Source organism: Triticum aestivum, chromosome 3B (assembly GCF_018294505.1).
Source record: "Triticum aestivum cultivar Chinese Spring chromosome 3B, IWGSC CS RefSeq v2.1, whole genome shotgun sequence".
Lineage (NCBI taxonomy): Eukaryota > Viridiplantae > Streptophyta > Magnoliopsida > Poales > Poaceae > Triticum > Triticum aestivum.
Window position 1 is genome coordinate 104,494,758 of NC_057801.1, and position 8,304 is coordinate 104,503,061.

Sequence of the window (8,304 nt, forward strand, 5' to 3'; positions counted from 1 at the left end):
CAATCTGTCCAGGACCTTGTTCAGGCCGGACGGTCCATCTTTGCCGCCTTTAAATGGCTTCTTTCGTTGACCGGGTCGAGGGCCCATGAATCTTGCGTTGACCGCATTGTTGTCCGGACTTTCTTCCTTGTTTCGACGCTTGTTTTTATTGCGTCGTGGCTTCCCATTGCCATCCCTAATTTCGGATGTGCCTGGGTCGCTGGTGCTTCTACGGGCCAACCAGCTGTACTCACCCGTGCAAAAGCGGGTCATAAGGCTTGTTAAGGCCGCCATTGTCCTCGGCTTTTCTTGGCCGAGGTGTATGGCAAGCCATTCATCCCGGATACTATGCTTGAAGGCCGCTAAGGCTTCAGCATCCAGACAATCAACAATTTGATTCTTCTTAGTGAGAAATCTGTTCCAAAGCTTACGGGCTGACTCTCTGGGCTGTTGTATTATGTGACTTAAATCGTCTGCATCCGGAGATCGGACACAGGTCCCTTGAAAATTGGCCCTGAAAGCATCCTCAGGTTCCTCCCAACTTCCAATTGAGTTTTTGGGGAGGCTTTTCACCAATGCTGAGCTGGTCCTTTCAACTTTAGGGGAAGGTATTTGATGGCGTGGAGGTCATCCCCACGAGCCATGTGGATATGAAGGATAAAATCCTCAATCCAGACCCCAGGGTCTGTTGTTCTGTTGTATGCCTCTATATTCATGGGTTTGCATCCCTGTGGAAATTCATGATCCAACACCTTTTCGGTGAAGCACAGGGGGTGCGCAGCCTCTCTGTATCTGGACATGTCGTGGCATGACGGTTGTTGTGTCCGGGGTTGGTTCCGAACTGGTATTTGATCAGTATGATCGTTTTGGTGACCATAATCTTGCGCCGGAGCGCGTCCTCTAGATCCATAGATGGACCTGGTCGAACCAGCCTTTTTGTCCAGGAGCTCACGTAAATCATGTGCTGGCTTGTGTGCGATGTCAGTAGCTGCTCTATCGCGGTCACGAGGTGGTCGGTCCGGCCGATCGGCCGTATTATTCTTCGGCGGAATGGGCTCTATGGCCTCATCGTCAAATTCGGGCAGCAGCTTGCGCTTTGGGTAGCTCTTTGTGTGGAGATCGTCACCATATTTTTCTTCAGTGTCTAGCACTTTGTTCCATCTGCGGTTGAGCGTATCCTGCGCGGCCTTAAGCCTTTGCTTCTACTTCTTTAGGCTCCTCACGGTGGCCATAAGCCTTCTGTGGAGGTTCTCTTGTTCCAAATGTTTTTCCGGAATGAATGCGTCGTCATCCGGACTGTCCTCCTCTCCGGAGACAGGTTGATGAGTTCTTCCCCCGGGATCGCCGTGATCGGGCGTCTGCTCCGGGCTGTGTTCGGCATGACCTGGCTTATCCTGCTCCATCGCTGGGTCCGTGTGGTCATTGTTGCCTTTGGAGTCGACCGAGGTGTCAATTTTTCTTGCGTTGTTGTCGCTATTTTTACTGTGGCTGGACTTAGAGCGGCGCCTGCGCCGTCGTTTTTGCTTTTGTCCGGGGGTTTATCCTCCGTTGCATCCTTTTTGTCGCCGTTGTCCTCCCTAGGCGTGTCCACCATGTATATATCATATGATGAGGTGGCAGTCCAGTGCCCCGTGGGCGGTGGTTCCAGATAGTCCCCTGCATCGACGTCGATACCCTCAATGTTGTCGGAGTTGAAGTCGAGCATGCCTGTTAAGTCATCGATAGTGGCTATTAAGTGGGTGGTGGGTGGGCAACGAATTTCTTCGTCGTCCGTATCCTACTCGAGCCGGACATAGTTCGGCCAAGAATCTTCTGACAAAGAGAGAGATCTTAAAGAGTTTAGCACGTCACCAAAGGGCGAGTGCTGAAAGATATCCGTGGCGGTGAACTCCATGATTGGTGCCCAATCAGATTCGATGGGCACGGATGCACACGGTCCGGAACCTACGACCGGAGACAAGTCCGGTGGTCCGGTTACACAGATTTCCTTAGAGGCGGAATTTGTGTTCGGATTCAACACCGATGAGTACGCGGCCTCCATGGCGGGGTCCATCCACTCGTCCTCGGACGGTGCGATCTGCCCCGGATTTAGGTTCGGAGCTGCTGTAGGTGCGATATCCCGAATACTGTCTAACGGCAGATCTAAGTCGTGCTAGTCGCGACCGTTCAGCGCTCCTGACGCAGGCCCGAATCCGTCAAAGATCAAGTCTCCGCGGATGTCGGCCGTGTAGTTCAAGTTTCTGAACCTGACCTGATGGCCAGGGGCGTAGGTGTCGATCTGCTCCAGATGGCCAAGCGAATTGGCCCGCAGTGCGAAGCCGCCGAACATGAAAATCTGTCCAGGGAGAAAAGTCTCACCCTGGACCGTATTGTCGTTAAAGATTGAAGGAGCCATCAAACCTCGAAGCGACGACACAGAGGAACTCTCAATGAAAGCACCAATGTCGGTGTCAAAACCGGCGGATCTCGGGTAGGGGATCCCGAACTGTGCGTCTCAGGCTAATGGTAACAGGAGGCTGGGGACACGATGTTTACCCAGGTTCGGGCCCTCTCGATGGAGGTAATACCCTACTTCCTGCTTGATTGATCTTGATGATACGAGTATCACAAGAGTTGATCTACCATGAGATCACAGAGGCTAAACCCTAGAAGCTAGCCTATGATTAGATTGTTGTTGACCTACGACTAAACCCTCTGGTTTATATAGACACCAGAGGGGGCTAGGGTTACACAGAGTCGGTTATAGAGAAGGGGATCTAATATCCGGATCACCAAGCTTGCCTTCCACGCCAGGGAGAGTCCCATACGGACACAGGACGAAGTCTTCAATCTTGTATCTTCATAGTCCAACAGTTCGGCCAAAGTATATAGTCCGGCTATCCGGATACCCCGTAATCCGGGACTCCCTCACCCCCCAGCAGCCGCCTGCGGCTACCTTGCCCCTTTGCCAGGATGATGGAGATTGAGCAGCCGCTTAGGCTGGCAACTGCTGCAATGGCGCAGCGTGGGCACACGTTGAGTTTCCCGTGCTGCACGTCATGCTTCTTAGCCATGGCTGGAAAACCTTAGCCCGTGCATATCATCTGGCGGAAGGGTGATATGTCTCCAACGTATCTATTTTTTTGATTGTTCCATGCTATTATATTGTTTGTTTTGGATGTTTATATGCATTTATATGCTATTTTATATTATCTTTGGGACTAACCTATTAATCTAGAGCCCAGTGTCAGTTTCTGTTTTTTTGCCTGTTTTAGAGTTTCGCAGAAAAGGAATACCAAATGGAATAAAAATTTCGCGATGATCTTTCTTGGACCAGAAGCAAACTAGGAGACTTGGAGATGAAGTCGGAGACTCAACAAGGAGGCCACGAGGGTGGAGGGCGCGCCCACGGGGGTAGGGCACGCCCCCTACCTCGTGGGCCCCTCGAAGCTCTCCTGACCTAGTTCCTTCACCTATATATACTCTTATACCCCAAAAACATCAGAGAGAGCCACGAAAACACTTTTCCACCGCCGCAACCTTTTGTACTCATGAGATCCCATCTAGGGGCCTTTTCCGGCGTCCTGCCGAAGTGGGATGAGATCATGGAGGGCTTATACATAAACACCATTACTCTTCCAATGAAGCGTGACTAGTTTACCACAGACCTACGGGTCCATAGCTAGTAGCTAGATGGCTTCTTCTCTCTCTTTGATTCTCAATACCATGTTCTCCTTGATGTTCTTGGAGATCTATTCGATGTAATATTCTTTTGCGGTGTGTTTGCTGAGATCCAATGAATTGTGGATTTATGATTAGATTATCTATGAATATTATTTCACTCTTCTCTGAATTCTTATATGCATGATGTGATATCTTTGAAAGTCTCTTTGAATTATCGGTTTAGTTTGGCCTACTAGATTGGTTTTTCTTGCAATGGGAGAAGTGCTTAGATTTGGGTTCAATCTTGCGGTGTCCTTTCCCAGTGACAGTAGGGGCAGCAAGGCACGTATTGTATTGTTGCCATTGAGGATAAAAAGATGGGGTTTTCATCATACTGCTTGAGTTAATTTTACATCATGTCATCTTACTTAATGCGTTACTCCGTTCTTTATGAACTTAGTACTGTAGATGCATGCTGGATAGCGGTCGATGTGTGGAGTAATAGTAGTAGATGCAGAATCATTTAGGTCCACTTGACACAGACGTGATGCCTATATTCATGATCATTGACTTAGATATCGTCATAACTTTGCGCTTTTCTATCAATTGCTCGCCAGTAATTTGTTCACCCACCGTAATATTTGCTATCTTGAGAGAAGCCACTTGTGAAACCTATGGCCTCCGGGTCTATTTTACATCATATTAGTTTCCCGTCAACTTGCCAATTTCTGTCGCCGTTTCTTTATTTCGCAATCTTTTACTTCCCGATCTATAAACCAAAAATACCAAAAATATTTACTTTACCGTTTATCTATCTCTATCATATCTCACTTTTGCAAGTAAACGTGAAGGGATTGACAACCCCTTTATCACGTTGGGTGCAAGTTTGTTGATTGTTTGTGTAGGTATTCGGTGACTTATGTGTTGTCTTCCATTGGATTGATACCTTGGTTCTCAAACTGAGGGAAATACTTACTATACTTTGCTGAATCACCCTTTCCTCTTCAAGGGAAAAACCAAGGCAAGCTCAAGAGGTAGCAGGAAGAATTTCTTGCGCTGTTGCCGGGGAGATCTACACCAAGTCAAGACATACCAAGTACCCATCATAAAATTCTCATCTCTTGCATTACATCATTTGCCATTCGCCTCTCATTTTCCTCTCCCCCACTTCTAAAATGATCTTTGAAAAGATTCACCCTTTCCTTCGCCTTCCTTCCGTTCGATCTTTTGTTTGCTTGTGTTACCATGTGCCTTCTTTTTCCTTGCATCTTTGCTTGCTAAAAGTTTATGGATCCTCATCCATTTCCTAATCTTTTTAAGAGATCCAATTATGATGAACCATCTAGTGATTTGAGTGCACTAGATTATCTTTATGAGGTTTTGCTTGAAATCCATGAATCCAATTTTTTTGATGAAGTGCTTTATGAAGTGATTCATGAGAGATCTTTTAATAAAAAGCATGATTGCAATGATGTTGTTATAAATTCAATTAATGTCCGTTATGCTAAAAATATGCAAAACCTAAGCTTGGGGATGCTAGTTTTGCTATGTCTACTACTTGTTGCAATGATCATGATTGGGGTGATTCTTTGTATGATCTTAAAATTTTATTTAAGCCCCATGATGAATATAAGATTGATAGTAATGTTTGTAATAATATTGAAAGTGGGTTTGGAAGAGTGTCAACTTTAGATCCCACATATTTGGAGAGTGTTCATCTTATGATTTTTTTTGTCAAAAGTGGGTTGGAGAGGTCATGACTTTAGTTAATGTTAATCCCACTATTTTGGAAGAGTGTCAACTTTGCATGCATGTTGATCGTGTTGAAAATATGTTATGTGATAGCTATTTTGTTGAATTGTCTTATGATCCTACATGTAATTATTATGAGAGAGGAAAATATGGATGTAGAAATTTTTGTGTTACTAAATTACCTCTCTTCCTGTTGAGATTGCTATCGTCTCTTTCTCCTTCCTTGCATATGCTAGTTTTTGCTTGCCTTGATAATTTGTTTGCTTATAAAATGCCTATGCATAGGAAGTATGTTAGACTTAGATGTGTTTGTCACATGTTTTATGATGCTCTCTTTGTGCTTCAACTCTTGTCTTTCATGTGAGCATCGTTAAAATTATCAATGCCTAGCTAAGGGTGTTAAACAATAGCGCTTATTGGGAGGCAACACAATTTTATTTTTGTTCTTTGCTTTTTGTTCCTGTTTAGTAATAAATAATTCATCTAGCATCTGGTTAGATGTGGTTTTGTACTTTAATTAGTGTTTGTGCCAAGTTAAATCTTTAGGATATCTTACGGTGATAGTTGTGTTGATCCTACCGAAAATGGAAACTTTTGTGCCTAGTAAATAATTTCTAGTATTTTTATGGAAATGTGCTTTTGATCTGATTCTTTTTGCTCTGGATTGGTGCACAAATTGTTCAGGTTGTCCTAATTTTCCAGAATTTTAGAGTTATAGAAGTATTCGAGAGTTACAGATTGCTACATACTGTTCTGTTTTTGACAGATTCCGTTTTCTATGTGTTGTTTGCTTATTTTGATGAATCTATGGGTAGTATTGGGGGGGGGGTAATGAACCATGGAAAAGTTGGAATACATTATATATCACACCAATATAAATAAAGAATGAGTTTGCAACAGTACCTTAAAGTGGTAATTTATTTTCTTATACTAATGGAGCTCATGAGATTTTCTATTGAGTTTTGTGTTGTGAAGTTTTCAAGTTTTGGGTAAGGATTTTATGGACTATGGAATAAGGAGTGGCAAGAGCCTAAGCTTGGAATTCCCAAGGCACCCCAAGGTAATATTCAAGGACAACCAAAAGCCTAAGCTTAGGGATGCCCCGGAAGGCATTCCCTCTTTCGTTTTCGTTTATCGGTAACTTTACTTGAGGCTATATTTTTATTCACCACATGATATGTGTTTTGCTTGGAGCTTCTTGTATGATTTTAGTCTTTGCTTTTTGTTTGACCACAATCATCCTTGCTGTACACACCTCTTGGGAGAGACACGCATGAATCATGATTTGTTAGAATACTCTATGTGCTTCACTTATATCTTTTGAGCTAGACAATATTGCTCTAGTGCTTCACTTATATCTTTTTAGAGGACGGCGGTGGTTTTATTTTATAGAAATTGATGAACTCTCATGCGTCAATTATATTATTTTGAGAGTCTTTTAGAACAACATGGTAATTTGCTTTGGTTATAAATTTAGTCCTAATATGATAGGCATCCAAGAGGGATATAATAAAAACTTCCATATAAAGTGCGTTGAATACTATGAGTAGTTTGATTCTTTATGATTGTTTTGAGATATGAAGATGGTGATATTAGAGTCATGCTAGTAGAGTAATTGTGAATTTGAGAAATATTTGTGTTGAGGTTTGCGAGTCCCATAACATGCACGTATGGTGAACCGTTGTGTAACGAAGTTGGAGCATGAAGTATTTATTGATTGTCTTCCTTATGAGTGGTGGTCGGGGATGAGCGATGGTATTTTCCTACCAATCTATCCCTTTAGGAGCATGCGTGTAGTACTTCGTTCAATGACTAATAGATTTTTGCAATAAGTATGTGAGTTCTTTTTGACTAATGTTGAGTTCATGGATTTTATGCACCCTCACCCTTCCACCATTGCTAGCCTCTCTTGTACCGCGCAACTTTCGCCGGTACCATACACCCACCATATACCTTCCTCAAAACAGCCACCATACCTACTTATTATGGCATTTCCATAGCCATTCCGAGATATATTGCCATGCAACTTTTGACCATTCCGTTTATTATGACACGCTTCATCATTGTCATATTGCTTTGCATGATCATGTAGTTGACATCGTATTTGTGGCAAAGCTACCTTTCATAATTCTTTCATACATGTCGCTCTTGATAAGTTGATCCCGGTACACCACCGAAGGCATTCACATAGAGTCATATTTTGTTCTAAGAATTGAGTTGTAATTTTTCGAGTTGTAAGTAAATAGAAGTGTGATGATCCTCATTATTAGAGCATTGTCCCATGTGAGGAAATAAAAAAAGAGAAAAAAAGAGGCCAAAGAACCCAAGAAAAATAAAGAAAGAAAAAAATAAAAAAAGGAAAAGAAAAGAAAAAAAAGAGAGAAAAAGAGAGAAGGGGCAATGTTACTATCCTTTTTCCACACTTGTGCTTCAAAGTAGCACCATGATCTTCATGATAGTGAGTCTCTTATTTTGTCACTTTCATATACTAGTGGGAATTTCTCATTATAGAACTTAGCTTGTATATTCCAATGATGGGCTTCCTCAAATTCCCCAGGTCTTCATGAGCAAGCAAGTTGGATGCACACCCACTTAGTTTCTTTTTGAGCTTGCATACACTTATAGCTCTAGTGCATCCGTTGTATGGCAATCCCTACTCACTCACATTGATATCTATTGATGGGAATCTCCATAGCTCATTGATACGCCTAGTTGATGTGAGACTATCTCCCTCTTTTTTGTCTTCTCCACAACCACTATATTCTCTTCCACCATAGTGCTATGTCCATGGCTCACACTCATGTATTGCGTGAAAGTTGAAAAGGTTTGGAAACATCAAAGTATCAAACATTTGCTTGGCTTGTCATCGGGGTTGTGCATGATTTGAGTAGTTTGTGTGATGAAGATGGAGCGTAGCCAGACTATATGATT